The sequence below is a fragment of the Helianthus annuus genome, chromosome 5 (assembly GCF_002127325.2).
Source record: "Helianthus annuus cultivar XRQ/B chromosome 5, HanXRQr2.0-SUNRISE, whole genome shotgun sequence".
Classification (NCBI taxonomy): Eukaryota; Viridiplantae; Streptophyta; class Magnoliopsida; order Asterales; family Asteraceae; genus Helianthus; species Helianthus annuus.
In genome coordinates this window covers 118896812-118917819 of record NC_035437.2, presented here as the reverse complement: position 1 = coordinate 118917819, position 21008 = coordinate 118896812, and the positions used below count along the sequence as shown (strand labels likewise).

The following is a 21008-nucleotide window of genomic DNA, read 5'->3' as shown; positions in this document are numbered from 1 at the left end:
TTAAACTTGTTAAAAGATGGAAGTTTTATAAGTACTAGTAAATAAAAGAAAAACACACACACTGGTGTTTGTGTGGATCGACCAGAGCAAGGACCAGGAAGACTAAAACCCTAACTTCATGAACTTCTCAAAATCAAAAGGGAATTAAGAGCCCAATTGGATGCATGAACTCAAATTTCGAATAATCTGAGCTTGTTCAACGATTTGTAAGGGGTAATTTTTTATTTGAATGATTTGTAGAAAGTGGGTTTTAACCCAATCATGAACTTATGTGGAAATCTTGTGTAATTGTGAGTTAGGAATTCACAATAGATTGAGGATTTTGTTTAATTTTGATTGTTGGGTGATTAGGGTTCATACCCACTTGTTGTAGGGATATGATGAACATAATGAATTATGATAATATGCTTATAGAGGTGAATTGATACACAATATGTATGTGATAGAGAAATTAGATAAGTTAAGGTAGGATGAAAGAAAGTTGTGAATTTGATTGCTTCTTGTTAGACTAGAAAGGGAACATGTAGGATTATGCTATGAACACTTGTACCTTGTGCTTTGTTGATATTGTGCACACCAAGTGTTTGACAAAATGCCTTAATGAAAAATGTTAGTCGATCTAGTAAGCCATAAACTTTATGCGGATTGAATATGTTTATGAAGCATTAGTAAATTGTATGATGTTTTATCGATCGGTATGTGTAATTTAGTATGAATCATAAATTAAAAGAATGAATGGTTATGTGTAGGCGTTAAGGAAGAAAGTTCGAGTCAAGTGAAGCAACAAGGGAATCAAGACCGAGGTACGCTACTTGTACAATTTTTGGTTTTCACTATAGATATGTGTCTATCAATAAATGTGTTAATTCGAATCAAGTATGGAAAAAGATCTATGTATAGACCCTTCTCTTGAACGGGTCGAATGATGTTATTGTAAGACTAGAAGGAATGGCATGGAGTTCCGTTGGAACCCATTACCGTGCAAGAATGAAAGAACGTAGTAAAGCGCAAGTTGTGAATGTCACATTTGTTTCAAGTCCGTAAGTTAGATTCTTGAGTTAAAGAAAGAACTTTTGTTCTAATGAGTTTTCGATGTTGTGGTCATGTAGGTAAATCTCATGTCTAGCTATCAAGCTTTGCCCGGTTCGAACACGCCTCAAGCCCGTCAAGCGTTCCGCATTTTGTAAAAGTCAATGTTTAATACTTTGTCACTTATGTCTACGCTTAGTAGTTAAACCTAGTTTCTATTATGTTTGTCTTTTGGAAAACTTGTCGTAAGTACGTACATAAACTTAGTGGTTTTGTAAGTAAAAACATGGTATGTTTTGATGTATATTTTGTGTCTTTTGAATGGTTGCGTATTTTCGAATGATATTTGATTATGAAAAACAGGGGACCGTTCGTTTTGCAAACGGGTCATGCCCAAATTTCGTTAGAAAAATACGTTGTTATTTAATAAATTTAAAAAGAAAATTTTGGACGTTACAAGTTGGTATCAGAGCCTAGGTTTGAGGGATTCAAGCATCAAGTGCTCGAACTCAAACTGAAAGCTCATGCGAAGTGGGTGTTCGATCCACGGCGCGAAACAAGTAAGTAACTTTAAAATTTTAAGTTTTTGCATAATGAATAAACTGGTCGAGGATGTGATGAAATATTACGGGACTGTTTCGGGAGGGCTAGGGGTTAATCCGGGTCATGGTGGATCGATTTGGGGATAGTTCGGGTTAGAACGAAACCTGGAAACGGTCAAACATGCGAAAAATAAACAAATCAACGCCAGTAACACAAAAGGGGCGTCGGCGACGGCCCCTGGCCCGTCGCCGACGGCCCCTGAGATTCCGACGGGTTAATCAACTGTCGACGGGCTATTTCAGTCGACGCAACTTTACAAGGGGCGTCGCCGACGGCCCCATGTCCGTCGCCGACGGCCTGCACAAAACCAGAAACGCTGATTCAAGTGTTTTGTCTCATGAGACGACCCGAACCTCCCGAAACCTGTTCGCTGACCCTTGGTTAGTCCCGATAGACGACTAAAACTAATAAATGAAGTATGTGCGTATAAATTAACCTAGCAAAACGTATTGGGAGTGAAACCTTCCGAAAGTATGAACGAGAATGAGTGAAAGAACAATGGTGTAAGTTGTGATTAACATATGAATGTTCTTTGAACATCTTAGAATGTGATATAAGAATGCATGAGAATGTGATTTTTTTCTACAGCTGATGAATGTTAATAAAAGAAAGAAATGTTTGTGTAGATGGCGGATAATAGAGACACGAATGACAACGAGGATGTCACACCCCGACCACGTAAAACATCAAATCGTGGCGGAAACATCGGGGAGTGTTGTAACAGAATTATTGTTCCACAACCAAGGTAATTAAAATATTATTTTATTCATCACCCGAGGGTGGAATTCATTGTTCAAACAAGAACCAACAAGCCACATTGTCTTAAAACTACAGAAATAAAGAGCACATGACGAAATTAAACTATGTCTAGCTTCATTTTATAGTCACTAAGGCCCAAGTCCACCCTAGCGTGTCACGATCATCCTACGCATTTGCTCCTGAAACACATGTGAAAATAAAGTACGTCAGCATAAAAATGCCTGTGAGTAACATAGGTTTTTGTGAAAATAGGATTCATGACTTAGGTTTTAGAAAAGGGTTGTTTAACAAAGTCAGTCATGATCCTTGTAACATGTTTTGTTTTATAAATCATTTGAAAAGCGATGAATAAGTAGATGATATGTGAAAAAGTAATGTAAGGTTAAATGAATAACTAAGTAAAATGAGTTTGTATATATATATCGAACAGTGTTGTAAAACAATGTCTTGTGAAAAATGTGTTATTTGTAAGAAAAATGTATAAGTCCAAGTTAAATGACTTAAATAAACCACCCAATGAAAGTTGCCCATGTCTAAACCATTTGTCCAATGTTATTGTGAAAACCATGTCAAAATGTATATATCAACATCAACATTATCTATGTCAAATATCAATCATGTAATGTGTACTCAAAATGTCAATGTATGGTTAGTGAAATATGTATCAACTAAACCATAGGAAAAATGCACAAAACAGTGTATTGAAGTAAAACATGGTTTAAATCAACGTTATGTTTTGTGGAAAATGCATGCTATAATGAATACAGACATTTATGCGGTATTGTAAAAATGCATACATCCAAGCCTTGCAACTGTGGTGATAAACCTTTAAACAAATTAAAGGTCTATCTGTCTAAATGTTTTAATCGAATTCGGTCATTCCTTCCAATCCAAACATACCCAGGATTTCAGGAACGGGAGTTGTCAATTCCTATGGTACCATTACCTACTAACGAGCGGCGTGATCAATGTTAATGAATGTATATTGTCCCACTTAAACAAACCATATGTCATACCCAAAATGTAAGCATGAAAATGTCATGTAAAACAAATGCACTAAGTATGATGAACATACATAGCGTGAAAATGTCATGTAAAACAAATGTATTAATGAACATAGCAAGTGTATGATATGAAAGCATGAAATCATGAAAGTAACAAGTAGGCACATGTGTTTCACCCCAAAATGTTTGGAAAACAGTAAAAGAGGGGACTATGTACTCACTTGAGATTGCTTAGAAGTCGTAGGATAACCACCAAGCAATGCTAGAAGATCACGGAATCAAACGGCACCTATAAAGGCATCTATATTAATAAACGGACCTATCGGAGGATCGGGTAGTACGAGGGTTCGCAAACCAAATAAGTGTGGGAACTTATGTAATATGGTTTGACAAAGCCTACATACTAAAACGAAACTTATCCTAAGTGCTTTTGACCCGTTACGACCCGCTTAGGTAGCTTATGCTACTTTAACGCGTCGTTTGCGTAAAACGCGCTTGAAACGCCTAACTAGCCCTATGACAAGCAAGATATGCCTTAACACACTTAATATTGTTGCTAAATCAGTTTAGGTGTCAAAAATTATGTTACATAAGTTTAAAATGAATTTTAGTGTAAAAAGGGCATTTTGGTAATTTACCTAAGGCATAAGAACCACTTGTCATACAACTACTTAAATGGCGTGACCATAAGGTATAACCTTGAAAGGTTATTCCCTATACACTATGGTCACCTAATGTGTTTGGTCGGATCCTAATGATCGACCAAGTGGGTCGGGTTCGTAAGCATAAGCGATCGATTAGATCGCTTACCCTTACGACCCTAAACAAGCACAAATCTAAAAGCGACGAGCTAAACATGCTAGAACATGTTTAGTAATGTTAGAAAACAGGTTTGGTATTAAAACAAACGGTTTTAATAACCTAAAGTAGTTTGGTTACAAAATGCGCAAGAAAACGCATTTTGACCGAAACTACGACTCGTCACTAAGCCTAGATAACGTGGTAATCAGTAGGTATAGTCGCTAGGGACTATAACCAACGTGATTACGCTCACGTTATGAAGTTCAAACGAACTTCGCATTGACCATAAACTGGTCAATGCAGAAAGTCAAACAAAGTTTGACTTTCGGACTCGAAAAGCAATAAAAGAACGAAAGAATACTTACAACGGGTCCCCGCAAGATTGAATTCCGAGTACTCTCAGGTATGAAGTGTCAAAGCACCCCAACTTAGAGAGCAACCTCAGAATTCAAGTGTGAGGGAAATGGGCAAGACATGGAGGGGTATATATAGGATTTGGTGAACCGTTAAGATCGTTCCTCGCAAAGCGTGCTTCGATCTTGGCCATACAACTCACACCCACTGAAAATATAACCCATGGGAGCCCCTAGTATTGATAAAACCCATTTGCAAGTGGTTTGGAGGTGCAAGACAGCTGCAACCAGCTGTTAAAAACAATTTTGCAGATCTGGGGACCTCACGCGCCCCGCGTGAGAATTACCAAATATGTAGGCGGGCCGCCTGGCCATGTCAGATCAGCAGAAACTTTATAAAATGACAGTTTTGGTCCCTGCATGTGTTTAAGGCCATTTTTGACACGTTTAAAGCCCGTTAACCTCATTTCAAGCCTCTAAAATGAAGTTAAAGTATAGGGAACTCAAAACATGCTCAAAAATATCTCGGATGTCGGTTCGTTTGGTCGTACGATCGCGATGTTTGCTTAATTACGACGGAATGCACATAAGCGCGAAAAACGATCCAAATTGCGCGACGAATGGACTTTTCTCATGCCAAACATTAAAATATAATATTTTAATGCTTACATAAATTTTTGGATGTCCGGAAGTATTCAGAACGTAAGATATGCGCGAAAGTGCAAACTTATGCACTTTTTGACACTTTTAGTCCCTGAATGAGCATTAAGTTTATTTTAGCACACCAAACCCCTCAAAGCCTATTTCTAAGCTATGTAAAGGATATTTAAGGTGTGTTTAACTTATGATCATGTTCCGGAATGTTCGTTACAGTTCAGATTGGCATACTTTCGCAGTTTGTCAATTTTAGTCCCTGTAAGCGAATAAACTAGATTTTGCCATATCAAAGCCTTCAAAACTTATTTCTAAGTTATGTAAAGGTTATTTAAGGTATGTTAAGCGTAAATTGATGTTCCGGAGTATTTGTTGCATATAACTGATTACGTTTTCGTACCAGTTTGCGTATAATTCTCCAGAAAGCGATATAGAGTTTGAAATCGAATAAAAGCCAAAACATAAAAACATTAAACATAATAAACAAACATTGGGATCAAATAACTTTATTTCATTGATAACCGAACAGTTTACAATGACTACAAGCACAAATGTCACAGTCTCCCCTACTTGTGGGAATTTCGTCCCGAAATTCGTTTAGAGGAAACTCGTGGGAATAGATGTGGATACTTCGCCTTCATTTGATCTTCACGTTCCCAAGTAAACTCGGGTCCACGTTTAGATTCCCAGCAAACTTTAACCAACAGAATGCGCTTGCGTTTAAGCCATTTGACTTCACGATCCATAATTTCCACAGGTTTCTCAACAAAATGTAGTGTTTTATCAACACGAATTTCGTCAAATGGTATGTGGAGGTTCTCATCAGCTAAGCACCTTTTGAGGTTGGATACGTGGAAGGTTGGATGAACATTTCCAAGTTCAGGAGGCAATTGAAGTATGTAGGCTACCTTACCGATTCTTTCGACGATCTGGAATGGTCCAACGTATCTAAGTGCAAGTTTTCCTTTCTTTCCAAATCTGATCACACCTTTCCAAGGTGAGACCTTAAGTAATACACGATCACCGACTTGAAAATCCAAGGGCTTGCGTTTTAGGTCCGCGTAACTCTTTTGACGGCTTCGAGCTGCCTGTAAGTTATCACGAACTTTCTTAACCTTGTCAGTTGTCTCCAGAATGAGGTCAGGTCCAGTAATCTGAGCCTCACCTATCTCATTCCAGCAGACTGGTGAACGACATTTTCGACCATAGAGAGCCTCGAAAGGAGCCATGTTGATGCTGGAGTGATAACTGTTGTTGTAGGAGAATTCGATCAATGGAAGATGTGAATCCCAACTACCACCAAAGTCGATCACACAAGCTCTAAGCATATCCTCCAAAGTCTGGATTGTTCTTTCAGTTTGGCCATCAGTTTGTGGATGATAGGCTGTGCTCAGATTGAGTTGGGTCCCCATAGCAGATTGCATGGTTCTCCAAAATCGAGAAGAGAAACGAGCATCCCTATCCGAAATAATGTTCAAAGGAACACCATGTCGAGATACAATTTCATCCACATAGATTTTAGCCAAATCTTCAGCAGAAAAATCCTCACGGATTGGCAAGAAATGCGCTGATTTAGTAAGACGGTCCACGATTACCCAGATGGCATCATGACCTTTCTTAGTGCGCGGAAGTTTAGTAATGAGATCCATAGTGATGTTTTCCCATTTCCAAACTGGAATCTCTGGTTGCTCTAAAAGACCAGCAGGATGTTGGTGTTCAGCCTTAACCTTGAGACAAGTAAGGCACTTTGAAACGTATAAGGCAATGTCTTTCTTCATACCAGGCCACCAATACCGAGTACGAAGATCCTTATACATTTTGTCTGAGCCAGGATGGATAGAATAACGAGACTTATGGGCCTCATCCATAAGCAAAGTACGAAGATCATCTTGGCTCGGGACCAACAAACGGTCCATGAAATAATACGATCCATCTTCCTTCAGAACAAGATCAGGCTTAATGTGATAGGGTAATTCCTTACCCATCAAATCTTGCGAAACACAAGCATGTTGAGCCTGAGAGATGCGGGCTTGAATATCGGATCGAGCTTGGATAGCAGATTGATCATGAACACAATGAAGCATAGTACGTTCCTTACGACTTAATGCGTCAGCCACAACATTCGCTTTACCAGGATGGTAGCGAATTTCGCAATCATAGTCGTTTAGGAGTTCGACCCAACGTCTTTGCCTCATGTTGAGTTCCTTCTGGTTGAAGATGTGCTGGAGACTTTTGTGGTCAGTGAAAACCACGCATTTTGTACCGTACAAATAATGTCTCCAGATTTTGAGAGCGAAAACAACTACACCTAACTCAAGATCATGAGTGGTGTAGTTTCTCTCATGTACCTTCAATTGTCTAGATGCGTAGGCTATGACTTTGTTCCTTTGCATCAGAACATAGCCAAGACCCAATTTCGATGCATCGCAGTAGACGACAAAATCATCATTGCCCTCAGGTAAAGTTAGAATAGGTGCATCACAAAGCTTCTGCTTTAAGGTCTGAAACGCTTCTTCTTGCTTATAACCCCATTCAAAGGGTTTGTTCTTCTGAGTTAGAGCAGTTAGGGGAACTGCAATCTTCGAGAAGTTTTTAATGAAGCGGCGGTAGTAACCCGCAAGACCAAGAAAAGAACGAACCTCAGTAGGAGTAGTTGGCGTATCCCAATCCTTAATCGCACTGATCTTGGAGGGATCTACATGAATACCTTGTTCGTTGACAATATGTCCCAAAAATTGAACTTCCTTTAGCCAAAATTCACACTTGGAGAATTTGGCAAAAAGTTGCTCTTTCTTTAGGAGTTCCAGAGTAAGACGAAGATGTTGCTCGTGATCAGCTTGCGTCTTAGAATAAATCAAGATATCATCAATAAAGACTATGATGAACTTATCCAGATAGGGCTTGCAGACCCTATTCATCAAGTCCATGAAAACAGCAGGAGCATTGGTCAAACCGAATGGCATGACTATGAACTCATAATGCCCATATCGAGTGCGAAATGCTGTTTTGGGAATATCCTCTTCATGCACACGAAGTTGATGATACCCAGAACGAAGATCAATCTTCGAAAAGCAAGTAGCACCCTATAACTGGTCAAAGAGGTCATCAATGCGAGGCAGGGGATATCGATTCTTGATGGTAAGCTTATTCAGCTCACGATAATCGATACACATTCTGAAGGATCCATCCTTCTTCTTGACAAAAAGAACGGGAGCACCCCAAGGAGAAAAGCTAGGACGGATAAAACCTTTGTCAGAAAGCTCTTGAAGTTGCTTAGATAGTTCTTGCATCTCAGACGGTGCAAGGCGATACGGAGCTCTAGCAATAGGATTTGCACCAGGTACGAGATCGATATGGAACTCGACTTGGCGTGCTGGGGGTAGACCAGGTAATTCTTCAGGAAACAGCTCCGAATAATCCCGAACAACAGGGATATCTTGAATAGACTTACCTTGGTCTTTATCTGCCGTAACATGTGCCAAGAAGGCCACATAGTTCTTTCGCAGATACTTTCGAGCTTGAGAACAAGACATAAGCTTGAGGCTACTAACAGGTTTGTCACCACGAACCTGTAGGATCTCACCTGACGGGAGCGGCACACGAACGATCTTCTCGAAACAAACTACCTCTGCGCGATGCTTGGCTAACCAATCCATACCCACAATAATGTCGAAACTTCCAAGACGCATAGGCGTGAGGTCGATAGGAAAAAGATGGTTGCTAAGGTTTAATTGACAGTTGCGAAGAATGGAATTAAGAACAATGGGTTCACCATTCGCAACTTCAACAGTCAAAGGTTTACCTAGTTTTGTTCTAGACACGCGAAGCAATGGTCCGAAAGATAAAGACACAAAACTTTTATCGGCCCCTGAATCAAAAAGAACAGACGCAGGTTGATTATTAACTAAGAACGTATCGTTCACCACCTCGTTGTCTGCCTGCGCCTCAACAGCATTCATATTGAAAGCTCGTCCACGAGCCTGAGCCTGAACTGGATTTGCATTAACCAGCCTTGGACACTGGTTTTGATAATGAGTCAGGTCTCCGCAATTAAAGCATGAGCTGGGAGGGTAGTGAGGTCGTGCAGCTTGCTGTTGAACAGGTGGTTGAGCTACCTGATTTCGAGCAAAACGACAAACTTCTGCAAGATGACCCGACTTCCCACAGTTGGTACAGAAACGACACGGGAGTTGTTGCTGATGATGACTATTGCACCTATTGCACAAAGGTGCATTCCCTTCATAGCGTTTCTTCGCGGGAGGCTGCGCTGGCTGATTGGGAGCTGCCTGGTTTTGTTGGGCAGTGATGGCAAAATTTTGGGAAGCCTTTCGCTTCCTAGAGCCCCTTGATGAGCCAGAATCCTTCCCCTTCTTACCTTTCTTGTTATCCCCTTTGTTAGAATCCTGCTTCTTACCCTTGTCACCCTTCCTATGCAATTTACCCTTTCTGACCTGCGATTCTGTCAATGTCGCAGCTAACTCAATGGCCTGACGGACAGTGGTAGGTTTACTACCAGTAATGATGTCTTGCACAGAATCAGGTAGACCATCGATGTATCTTTCGATAGCTTTGTCAAGTGGGGTGACCATTGTTGGGCATAGCAAACTCAACTCTTCATATCTATCAGTATACGCCCGGTGCTCACCACTAACCTGTTTCAGATCGTCAAACTCCCTTTCCAACTTTCGCAATTCATGACGAGGACAGAACTCACTCATCATGAGAGTCCTTAACTCAGCCCACGTTTGTGCTAAAGCGACTTCAGCACCACGATCTCTCATAACCCCGTTCCACCATGTCAACGCCCTCTTTTGAAAGACACTTGAAGCAAACTCGACCTTGCGATTATCAGGACACTGAACATGACGAAAAGTATTCTCAATGCTCTCAAACCATTGAAGAAGCCCAGTTGCTCCTTCGGTACCACTGAACTTGAGTGGTTTAGCCGAATTGAAACTCTTAAAGTTACAAGGAGCGTTCTGATTAACGTTTGCTTGGTTAAACTGAGCAATAAGATTCGGGAACGCCGCAGCCATATGCTGTGCGATGATTTCCGCCAGTTCGGCATTCGGTAGCTGATTTTCGCGTCGAGGAGGCATGCTAAAAACAGGAAAAACACGAGAGGAAACGAGTGAGAAGATTAGATGAAAGGACGAGATGAAACAAAATCAACAAAGCAAGGATGGTGGTCATTCGTCCGTATCACAAAGCAAACAAATGACGCACAGTGACTAATCAAAGTAAATGGGTCCATAAACAATGCTTAACGAAGACATGCTCGCCTATAAGTGAACACTCACCCCAAGAGTTCCCAGGTAAGAGTGACTGGTCCGATTATGTGGATTTGTACGAACACTCTAGCCTTAGACAGAAAACCCAGGGTACAGGCATTCACTCTTCCAGTTTGCACGTGTTCACATCATTTAGACCCAAACTTTGACGGGATTTTGAAAACTCGAAAGGCACAAGGCCAAAAGAATCATTAAAGCAAATGATAGATTTCCAAAATCAATTTGAAAAGTCAAAAGGGTTCAAAACAATAAAATAAATCATTTGAAAAATAGAGAATTGTTTTTCAAAAATCGTCTTAGAAATCTGGGTTCTTGTTTTGATGATCACCTAAGGATAGCATGTTTTAAAATCTAAACACAAGACAACTTGCGTTGGGGTCCTAGAAAGGTTATAGTCTAGGTCAAAGCATTACTAATAACCTAATTCCCTATAACCATTGGCTCTGATACCAACTCTTCTGTCACACCCCGACCACGTAAAACATCAAATCGTGGCGGAAACATCGGGGAGTGTTGTAACAGAATTATTGTTCCACAACCAAGGTAATTAAAATATTATTTTATTCATCACCTGAGGGTGGAATTCATTGTTCAAACAAGAACCAACAAGCCACATTGTCTTAAAACTACAGAAATAAAGAGCACATGACGAAATTAAACTATGTCTAGCTTCATTTTATAGTCACTAAGGCCCAAGTCCACCCTAGCGTGTCACGATCATCCTACGCATTTGCTCCTGAAACACATGTGAAAATAAAGTACGTCAGCATAAAAATGCCTGTGAGTAACATAGGTTTTTGTGAAAATAGGATTCATGACTTAGGTTTTAGAAAAGGGTTGTTTAACAAAGTCAGTCATGATCCTTGTAACATGTTTTGTTTTATAAATCATTTGAAAAGCGATGAATAAGTAGATGATATGTGAAAAAGTAATGTAAGGTTAAATGAATAACTAAGTAAAATGAGTTTGTATATATATATCGAACAGTGTTGTAAAACAATGTCTTGTGAAAAATGTGTTATTTGTAAGAAAAATGTATAAGTCCAAGTTAAATGACTTAAATAAACCACCCAATGAAAGTTGCCCATGTCTAAACCATTTGTCCAATGTTATTGTGAAAACCATGTCAAAATGTATATATCAACATCAACATTATCTATGTCAAATATCAATCATGTAATGTGTACTCAAAATGTCAATGTATGGTTAGTGAAATATGTATCAACTAAACCATAGGAAAAATGCACAAAACAGTGTATTGAAGTAAAACATGGTTTAAATCAACGTTATGTTTTGTGGAAAATGCATGCTATAATGAATACAGACATTTATGCGGTATTGTAAAAATGCATACATCCAAGCCTTGCAACTGTGGTGATAAACCTTTAAACAAATTAAAGGTCTATCTGTCTAAATGTTTTAATCGAATTCGGTCATTCCTTCCAATCCAAACATACCCAGGATTTCAGGAACGGGAGTTGTCAATTCCTATGGTACCATTACCTACTAACGAGCGGCGTGATCAATGTTAATGAATGTATATTGTCCCACTTAAACAAACCAAATGTCATACCCAAAATGTAAGCATGAAAATGTCATGTAAAACAAATGCACTAAGTATGATGAACATACATAGCGTGAAAATGTCATGTAAAACAAATGTATTAATGAACATAGCAAGTGTATGATATGAAAGCATGAAATCATGAAAGTAACAAGTAGGCACATGTGTTTCACCCCAAAATGTTTGGAAAACAGTAAAAGAGGGGACTATGTACTCACTTGAGATTGCTTAGAAGTCGTAGGATAACCACCAAGCAATGCTAGAAGATCACGGAATCAAACGGCACCTATAAAGGCATCTATATTAATAAACGGACCTATCGGAGGATCGGGTAGTACGAGGGTTCGCAAACCAAATAAGTGTGGGAACTTATGTAATATGGTTTGACAAAGCCTACATACTAAAACGAAACTTATCCTAAGTGCTTTTGACCCGTTACGACCCGCTTAGGTAGCTTATGCTACTTTAACGCGTCGTTTGCGTAAAACGCGCTTGAAACGCCTAACTAGCCCTATGACAAGCAAGATATGCCTTAACACACTTAATATTGTTGCTAAATCAGTTTAGGTGTCAAAAATTATGTTACATAAGTTTAAAATGAATTTTAGTGTAAAAAGGGCATTTTGGTAATTTACCTAAGGCATAAGAACCACTTGTCATACAACTACTTAAATGGCGTGACCATAAGGTATAACCTTGAAAGGTTATTCCCTATACACTATGGTCACCTAATGTGTTTGGTCGGATCCTAATGATCGACCAAGTGGGTCGGGTTCGTAAGCATAAGCGATCGATTAGATCGCTTACCCTTACGACCCTAAACAAGCACAAATCTAAAAGCGACGAGCTAAACATGCTAGAACATGTTTAGTAATGTTAGAAAACAGGTTTGGTATTAAAACAAACGGTTTTAATACCCTAAAGTAGTTTGGTTACAAAATGCGCAAGAAAACGCATTTTGACCGAAACTACGACTCGTCACTAAGCCTAGATAACGTGGTAATCAGTAGGTATAGTCGCTAGGGACTATAACCAACGTGATTACGCTCACGTTATGAAGTTCAAACGAACTTCGCATTGACCATAAACTGGTCAATGCAGAAAGTCAAACAAAGTTTGACTTTTGGACTCGAAAAGCAATAAAAGAACGAAAGAATACTTACAACGGGTCCCCGCAAGATTGAATTCCGAGTACTCTCAGGTATGAAGTGTCAAAGCACCCCAACTTAGAGAGCAACCTCAGAATTCAAGTGTGAGGGAAATGGGCAAGACATGGAGGGGTATATATAGGATTTGGTGAACCGTCAAGATCGTTCCTCGCAAAGCGTGCTTCGATCTTGGCCATACAACTCACACCCACTGAAAATATAACCCATGGGAGCCCCTAGTATTGATAAAACCCATTTGCAAGTGGTTTGGAGGTGCAAGACAGCTGCAACCAGCTGTTAAAAACAATTTTGCAGATCTGAGGACCTCACGCGGCCCGCGTGAGAATTACCAAATATGTAGCCGGGCCGCCTGGCCATGTCAGATCAGCAGAAACTTTATAAAATGACAGTTTTGGTCCCTGCATGTGTTTAAGGCCATTTTTGACACGTTTAAAGCCCGTTAACCTCATTTCAAGCCTCTAAAATGAAGTTAAAGTATAGGGAACTCAAAACATGCTCAAAAATATCTCGGATGTCGGTTCGTTTGGTCGTACGATCGCGATGTTTGCTTAATTACGACGGAATGCGCATAAGCGCGAAAAACGATCCAAATTGCGCGACGAATGGATTTTTCTCATGCCAAACATTAAAACATAATATTTTAATGCTTACATAAATTTTTGGATGTCCGGAAGTATTCAGAACGTAAGATATGCGCGAAAGTGCAAACTTATGCACTTTTTGACACTTTTAGTCCCTGAATGAGCATAAAGTTTATTTTAGCACACCAAACCCCTCAAAGCCTATTTCTAAGCTATGTAAAGGATATTTAAGGTGTGTTTAACTTATGATCATGTTCCGGAATGTTCGTTACAGTTCAGATTGGCATACTTTCGCAGTTTGTCAATTTTAGTCCCTGTAAGCGAATAAACTAGATTTTGCCATACCAAAGCCTTCAAAACTTATTTCTAAGTTATGTAAAGGTTATTTAAGGTATGTTAAGTGTAAATTGATGTTCCGGAGTATTTGTTGCATATAACTGATTACGTTTTCGTACCAGTTTGCGTATAATTCTCCAGAAAGCGATATAGAGTTTGAAATCGAATAAAAGCCAAAACATAAAAACATTAAACATAATAAACAAACATTGGGATCAAATAACTTTATTTCATTGATAACCGAACAGTTTACAATGACTACAAGCACAAATGTCACAGAGGAGGTGCAACAAGATCAATTAAAAAAATGATTTCAGAAGAGGTTGGAAGGGCAATCGGGTCAAGTATTCCTCGGTTAGCCCAAGAAGTAGAAAGTCATGTGTTGGAAGTGGTGGAAACAATGATGACGAGTAAGATGGACGAGTTGAAGGGAATGATTGGAGAAATGCAAGGAAAGAAAGGAACTCACAAATGTACTTACAAAGAATTCATGGCGTGTAACCCACTACCTTTCAAGGGGGAAATTGATCCTATAGGATGTCAAAGGTGGATTGCAAGTACCGAAGCGGTGTTTGTAAGAAGTCATTGTGAAAAAGAGGATCAAGTGATGTTTGCCACCGGTTTGTTACAACTCCAAGCTAAAGATTGGTGGGATGCTTATAGTAAAGAGATCGGGGAAGACACGGTTCAAGTCTTGACATGGCAAGAGTTCAAGGAACCATTCCTAAAGTACCACTGTCCGCAATCCGCCATTGACCGGATTCAAGAAGTTTTTTTACACCTTCGGCAGAAGGACGAAACCATTGATGAAGTCACCAACATTTTTCTTGACAAGCTGAAATTCTGTAAAGAAATAGCGGGGACGGAAAGGATGAAGATAAACCGCTATTATGGTATACTGAAGGCAGAATATCGGGAGTTTATAATTCCTGCCAAATGTGAAACCTTGAATGAGCTCATTAACTTGGCCCGAGATAGGGAGATCGAACTAAGAAGACAGGCTGAAAGAGGTGAGAAGAGAGTGTCTGAGAATGTTTCCAGCTCAAGCCCGTCAAAGAAACAGAAATCTCAAGATCATGGCAGGAAGGATAAGGCGAAGGGTAACATCCCGAAATGCAAAACTTGTGGAAAGTTACACACGGGGGAGTGTTTGAAAGGAAAGAAAGGTTGTTACAACTGTGGTCAAGAGGGACATACTATAGATGTCCTAATCCTACCCGAACGTGCTATAACTGTTTCCAACCGGGTCATGTTAAGGCTAAATGTCCCAAGCTTCAACGAAAATTTGACAAGGAAACAAGAAAGGATGAGGCCCCAAAAGCAAAGGGAAGGATGTTTCAGATAACGACTGAAGAAGCAAAGGACCACCCGAATGTTGTGTCAGGTATATTCTTGTTGAACTTGATGCCTACATATGTGTTATTTGATATGGAGCTAGTAGATCATTTGTATCAAGTGAATTAGTTTCGTATCCCTCTTTTACAACCGAAAGAATGCATGTGCCCTTAGAAGTAGGATAGCGGATAGTAAGAGTTACTTGTTACATGAGGTTTGTAAAAATTGTGAAACTATTATTGAAGACGAGAAGTTTGCCATTGACCTTATTCCCATGGTATTGGGGGAATTTAAGGTTATTGTTGGCATGGATTGGCTAGCTAAACATCATGCCGAAATTCAATGTGAGAAGAAGGTGATTCATGTGTTAACACCGGGAGGAAAACGAGTAAGCATTCAAGGGGAAAGGAATATTAATTCGAAACTTTGTTCTATAGTCCAAGCATACAAATATGTACGGAATGGAAGCAAGGCATTTCTAGCCTACGTGGTGGATACCAAGCAGAATACCCCTAAGATAGAAGAGGTTGAAGTCGTGAACGAGTTTCTTGATGTCTTTCCAGAAGATTAGCCGGGGCTTCCACCAGAACGCAAAGTGGATTTTAAGATTGAATTGTATCCCGATGCCAAACCCGTAGCCAAGGCTCCTTATAGGTTGGCCCCAACTGAATTGAGGGAGTTAATGGTACAAATACAAGAATTGCTCGACAAGGGATTTATACGCCCGAGTGAATCGCCATGGGGAGCGCCTGTTCTTTTTGTCAAAAAGAAAGATGGATCGATGCGTATGTGCATCGATTACCGAGAGTTGAATAAGCTGACGGTGAAAAACCGATACCCATTGCCCCGAATCGATGATCTCTTTGATCAGTTACAAGGGGCAAGTTGGTTTTCAAAAATCGATTTGCGGTCCGGGTACCATCAGCTAAGGGTGCGGGATGAGGATGTGGCAAAGACGGCCTTTAGAACGCGATACGGGCATTACGAGTTCTTGGTAATGTCCTTTGGATTAACGAACGCGCCTGCCACGTTCATGGATCTTATGAATCGAGTTTGTCGGACCATGCTAGACAAATTCGTTATAGTTTTTATTGATGATATCTTGGTTTATTCCCGAAGTAAAGCCGAACATGCATGCCATTTGCGTGAAATTCTTGAAGTACTCCGTAAGGAGAAATTGTACACGAAATACTCTAAGTGTGCTTTCTGGCTTAGAGAAGTACAATTTCTCGGTCATGTGATAAATGCGGATGGTATCTTGGTGGATCCGTCAAAAGTGGAGGCTGTTTTGAAATGGGTACCTCCAAGGAACCCAAGTGAAGTGAGAAGCTTTTTGGGTTTAGCAGGCTATTATAGGAGGTTTATACAAGAGTTTTCTAAATTGGCCCTGCCGCTGACCAAGTTAACCAAGAAGAATGAGAAATTTACATGGGGCACAGATCAAGAAAAGGCGTTTCAAATTTTGAAAGAAAAGTTGTCAAGCTCCCCGGTACTAACCTTACCGGATGGAACAGAGGATTTGGTGGTGTTCACTGATGCATCACACCAAGGGTTGGGATGTGTTTTAATGCAAAGGGGTAGAGTCATTGCTTATGCTTCAAGGCAGTTGAAAACACATGAAAGTAATTATCGAACCCATGACTTAGAATTAGCAGCAGTAGTATTCGCTTTGAAGATATGGAGACATTATTTATACGGTACGAAAAGCACAATTTATTCTGACCACAAAAGCCTTAAGTACTTTTTCGAGCAGAGAGATTTAAATATGAGGCAACGAAGGTGGTTAGAGCTGCTTAAAGATTATGATTGTGAAATCCTCTACCATCCGGGCAAGGCAAATGTAGTGGCCGATGACCTGAGCCAAAAGGATTATCCACCTCCAATTCAAGTGAAATCCATGAAAATGGTAGTTACACCTCGATTTCTCGAAAAGATTAAGGAATCCCAAGTCAAGTCGCTGAGTGAAGTGGATTCAAGAAAGGAAAGAACAAAGGGGTTTGTTGATAAATTAGAAGAAGGACCCAGTGGAATTAAATCAATGTATGGCAGAATATGGATACCCTGGTTTAGTGAAGCAAAAGATGTACTACTCGAAGAAGCACACAAATCCCGGTATTCGATTCATCCAGGAGCTACAAAAATGTATTTGGATTTGAAGAAAAGTTATTGGTGGCCCGGAATGAAACGTGATATCGTCAAGTATGTTGCAAAATGTTTGACCTGTTTACAGGTAAAAGCAGAACATCAGAAACCATATGGAAAGTTGCAACCGTTAGAGATTCCGGTTTGGAAATGGGAAGAAGTGACAATGGACCTAGTGACCAAGCTTCCTAAGACAAGGAAAGGTCACGATGCTATATGGGTGATCGTAGACCGCCTCACCAAAAGCGTGCACTTCTTACCCATTCGGGAGACTTTCCATTCCGAAAAGATGGCAGAGATTTATGTTAACGAAATAATATCTCGACACGGAGTCCCGGTATCTATTGTGTCGGATCGAGATACCCGATTCACGTCCCGTTATTGGCGAGGTTTTCATGAGAGTATGGGTACAAAGCTATATTTCAGCACCGCCTATCACCCCCAAACGGATGGTCAGTCGGAGCAAACCATTCAAACGCTTATTGACATGCTACAAGCGTGTGCTATAGATTTTGGGGGGAGCTGGGAAGATCACTTGCCATTGGTGGAATTTTCGTACAACAATAGCTACCACAATAGCATTCAAATGGCGACGTATGAAATGTTATACGGGAGGAAGTGTAGAACTCCCATTTTTTGGGGAGAAGTTGGGCAAAGAGAAATTGCGCCCAATGATGTAGTAGCTAAAACCAACGAAAAGATCGATCTTGTGCGAGCCCGTTTAAAAGCGGCTCAAGATCGACAAAAGGCTTACGCAGATCACAGAAGGCAACCTATCGAGTTTCAGGAAGGTGATCATGTGCTATTAACGGTTTCTCCATGGAAAGGTATAGTCCGTTTTCGAAAGCGAGGGAAGCTAGGCCCCCGCTACATAGGGCCTTTCAAGATTTTAGCCCGGGTTGGGAAAGTAGCATATCGGTTGGAATTACCGCCAACCTTAGATGGAATACACGACACATTCCATGTGTCACAATTGAGAAAGTGCTTAGCGGATGAGACGACTTACGTGCCCCTTGACGATATTGAACTGGACGAAAGATTGAATTATGTTGAAAGACCGATAGCTATCAAGGATTCCAAGGTAACGCACCCTCGGAAAAAAACTATCAAGCAAGTCTTGGTGCAATGGCAACATCGGAAAGGATCGGATCTTATATGGGAGTTGGAAGATGAAATGAAGGAGCACTACCCGACATTATTTGGTACGTATTAAGGTTTCGGGGACGAAACCTCTTTAAGGGGGGTAGACTTGTAACACCCCAAAATATGCAATTTATTTATGTTACTTAAAATGTCTAGTCATGATATATTTAACCTAGTTAAGTATATATGTTAGTAACTTGAGTAGAGGGAAGGTTAAATGACAAATAACAATTTAAGTAAATAGGGGGACTAAACTTGTTAAAAGATGGAAGTTTTATAAGTACTAGTAAATAAAAGAAAAACACAAAAACACACACACTGGTGTTTGTGTGGATCGACCAGAGCAAGGACCAGGAAGACTAAAACCCTAACTTCATGAACTTCTCAAAATCAAAAGGGAATTAAGAGCCCAAATGGATGCATGAACTCAAATTTCAAATAATCTGAGCTTGTTCAACGATTTGTAAGTGGTAATTTTTTATTTGAATGATTTGTAGAAAGTGGGTTTTAACCCAATCATGAACTTATGTGGAAATCTTGTGTAATTGTGAGTTAGGAATTCACAATAGATTGAGGATTTTGTTTAATTTTGATTGTTGGGTGGTTAGGGTTCATACCCACTTGTTGTAGGGATATGATGAACATAATGAATTATGATAATATGCTTATAGAGGTGAATTGATACACAATCTGTATGTGATAGAGAAATTAGATAATTTAAGGTAGGATGAAAGAAAGTTGTGAATTTGATTGCTTCTTGTTAGACTAGAAAGGGAACATGTAGGATTATGCTATGAACACTTGTACCTTGTGCTTTGTTGATATTGTGCACACCAAGTGTTTGACAAAATGCCTTAATGAAAAATGTTAGTCGATCTAGTAAGCCATAAACTTTATGCGGATTGAATATGTTTATGAAGCATTAGTAAATTGTATGATGTTTTATCGATCGGTGTGTGTAATTTAGTATGAATCATAAATTAAAAGAATGAATGGTTATGTGTAGGCGTTAAGGAAGAAAGTTCGAGTCAAGTGAAGCAACAAGGGAATCAAGACCGAGGTACGCTACTTGTACAATTTTTGGTTTTCACTATAGATATGTGTCTATCAATAAATGTGTTAATTCGAATCAAGTATGGAAAAAGATCTATGTATAGACCCTTCTCTTGAACGGGTCGAATGATGTTATTGTAAGACTAGAAGGAATGGCATGGAGTTCCGTTGGAACCCATTACCGTGCAAGAATGAAAGAACGTAGTAAAGCGCAAGTTGTGAATGTCACATTTGTTTCAAGTCCGTAAGTTAGATTCTTGAGTTAAAGAAAGAAATTTTTGTTCTAATGAGTTTTCGATGTTGTGGTCATGTAGGTAAATCTCATGTCTAGCTATCAAGCTTTGCCCGGTTCGAACACGCCTCAAGCCCGTCAAGCGTTCCGCATTTTGTAAAAGTCAATGTTTAATACTTTGTCACTTATGTCTACGCTTAGTAGGTAAACCTAGTTTCTATTATGTTTGTCTTTTGGAAAACTTGTCGTAAGTACGTACATAAACTTAATGGTTTTGTAAGTACAAATGTAACAACCCTCACTAAAATTAATATTTAGTATGATAATTATGCAATAAGAAAACCCTAATTAAGTTTAGTATGATTAATTAATCAGTTAATCAATATTAATTAAGCTAACAAGATTAATTAAGCTAAGTAAGGTTTATTAGAAATAGATATATATGGGGTCGTATAAGAACGTTTAATATTAATAATAAAATATATTATTTTTTTCCTTACTCCGTTTTTAATGAAACTTAGGTTAAAACGTAGATAAAAATATGCTCGTTCTAAAGACATATTCGTCGTTTTATAAAAAGTTATATTTTAAAAGTTATGCAAGAAAAACGAGTGAAGCAGCTGAATTAATATATATAAGCAAGCTAGCTAGCATGTCAAGCAGGTAGGTAGGCACGTCAACTTATCCCACATCGACCCAGAAGTATGAATTGAGGTGCTTGCCTGCTTGCTATAAATAAGAAGCTTAGGATTCATTTTTCTTTGCTCATTTCTTTTCTTCTTCTCTCTATACGTTGGTGTTCTAACCAGTAATCACTCAATCGCTATTACGATTCATTTTCTGAGCGATCAATATATCCAATGGATGTTTAAGTGCCGCCCATATTAGGGTGATACTTTGTCGTTCGTCGTTAATTCGATGAATGTTTAAGTATCGCACTTTGTCGTTCGTTGTGAGAA

General features: G+C 39.4%; 1 long non-coding RNA gene across 3 annotated transcripts; it reads left to right on the top strand.

Annotated features, from left to right (window-relative positions):
* The first annotated feature begins 117 nt into the window (after positions 1-117).
* On the top strand, positions 118-20243 carry LOC110939102. Of its 3 annotated transcripts, XR_002591968.2 has the most exons (4): positions 118-206; positions 750-803; positions 19771-19824; positions 20132-20243. It is a non-coding gene; the product is annotated as an uncharacterized LOC110939102 (long non-coding RNA). The 3 variants fall into 3 exon arrangements; XR_002591967.2 differs by lacking the exons at positions 19771-19824; positions 20132-20243 and adding an exon at positions 1110-1259; XR_002591969.2 differs by lacking the exons at positions 118-206; positions 750-803 and adding an exon at positions 19102-19227.
* Positions 20244-21008: the final 765 nt, after the last annotated feature.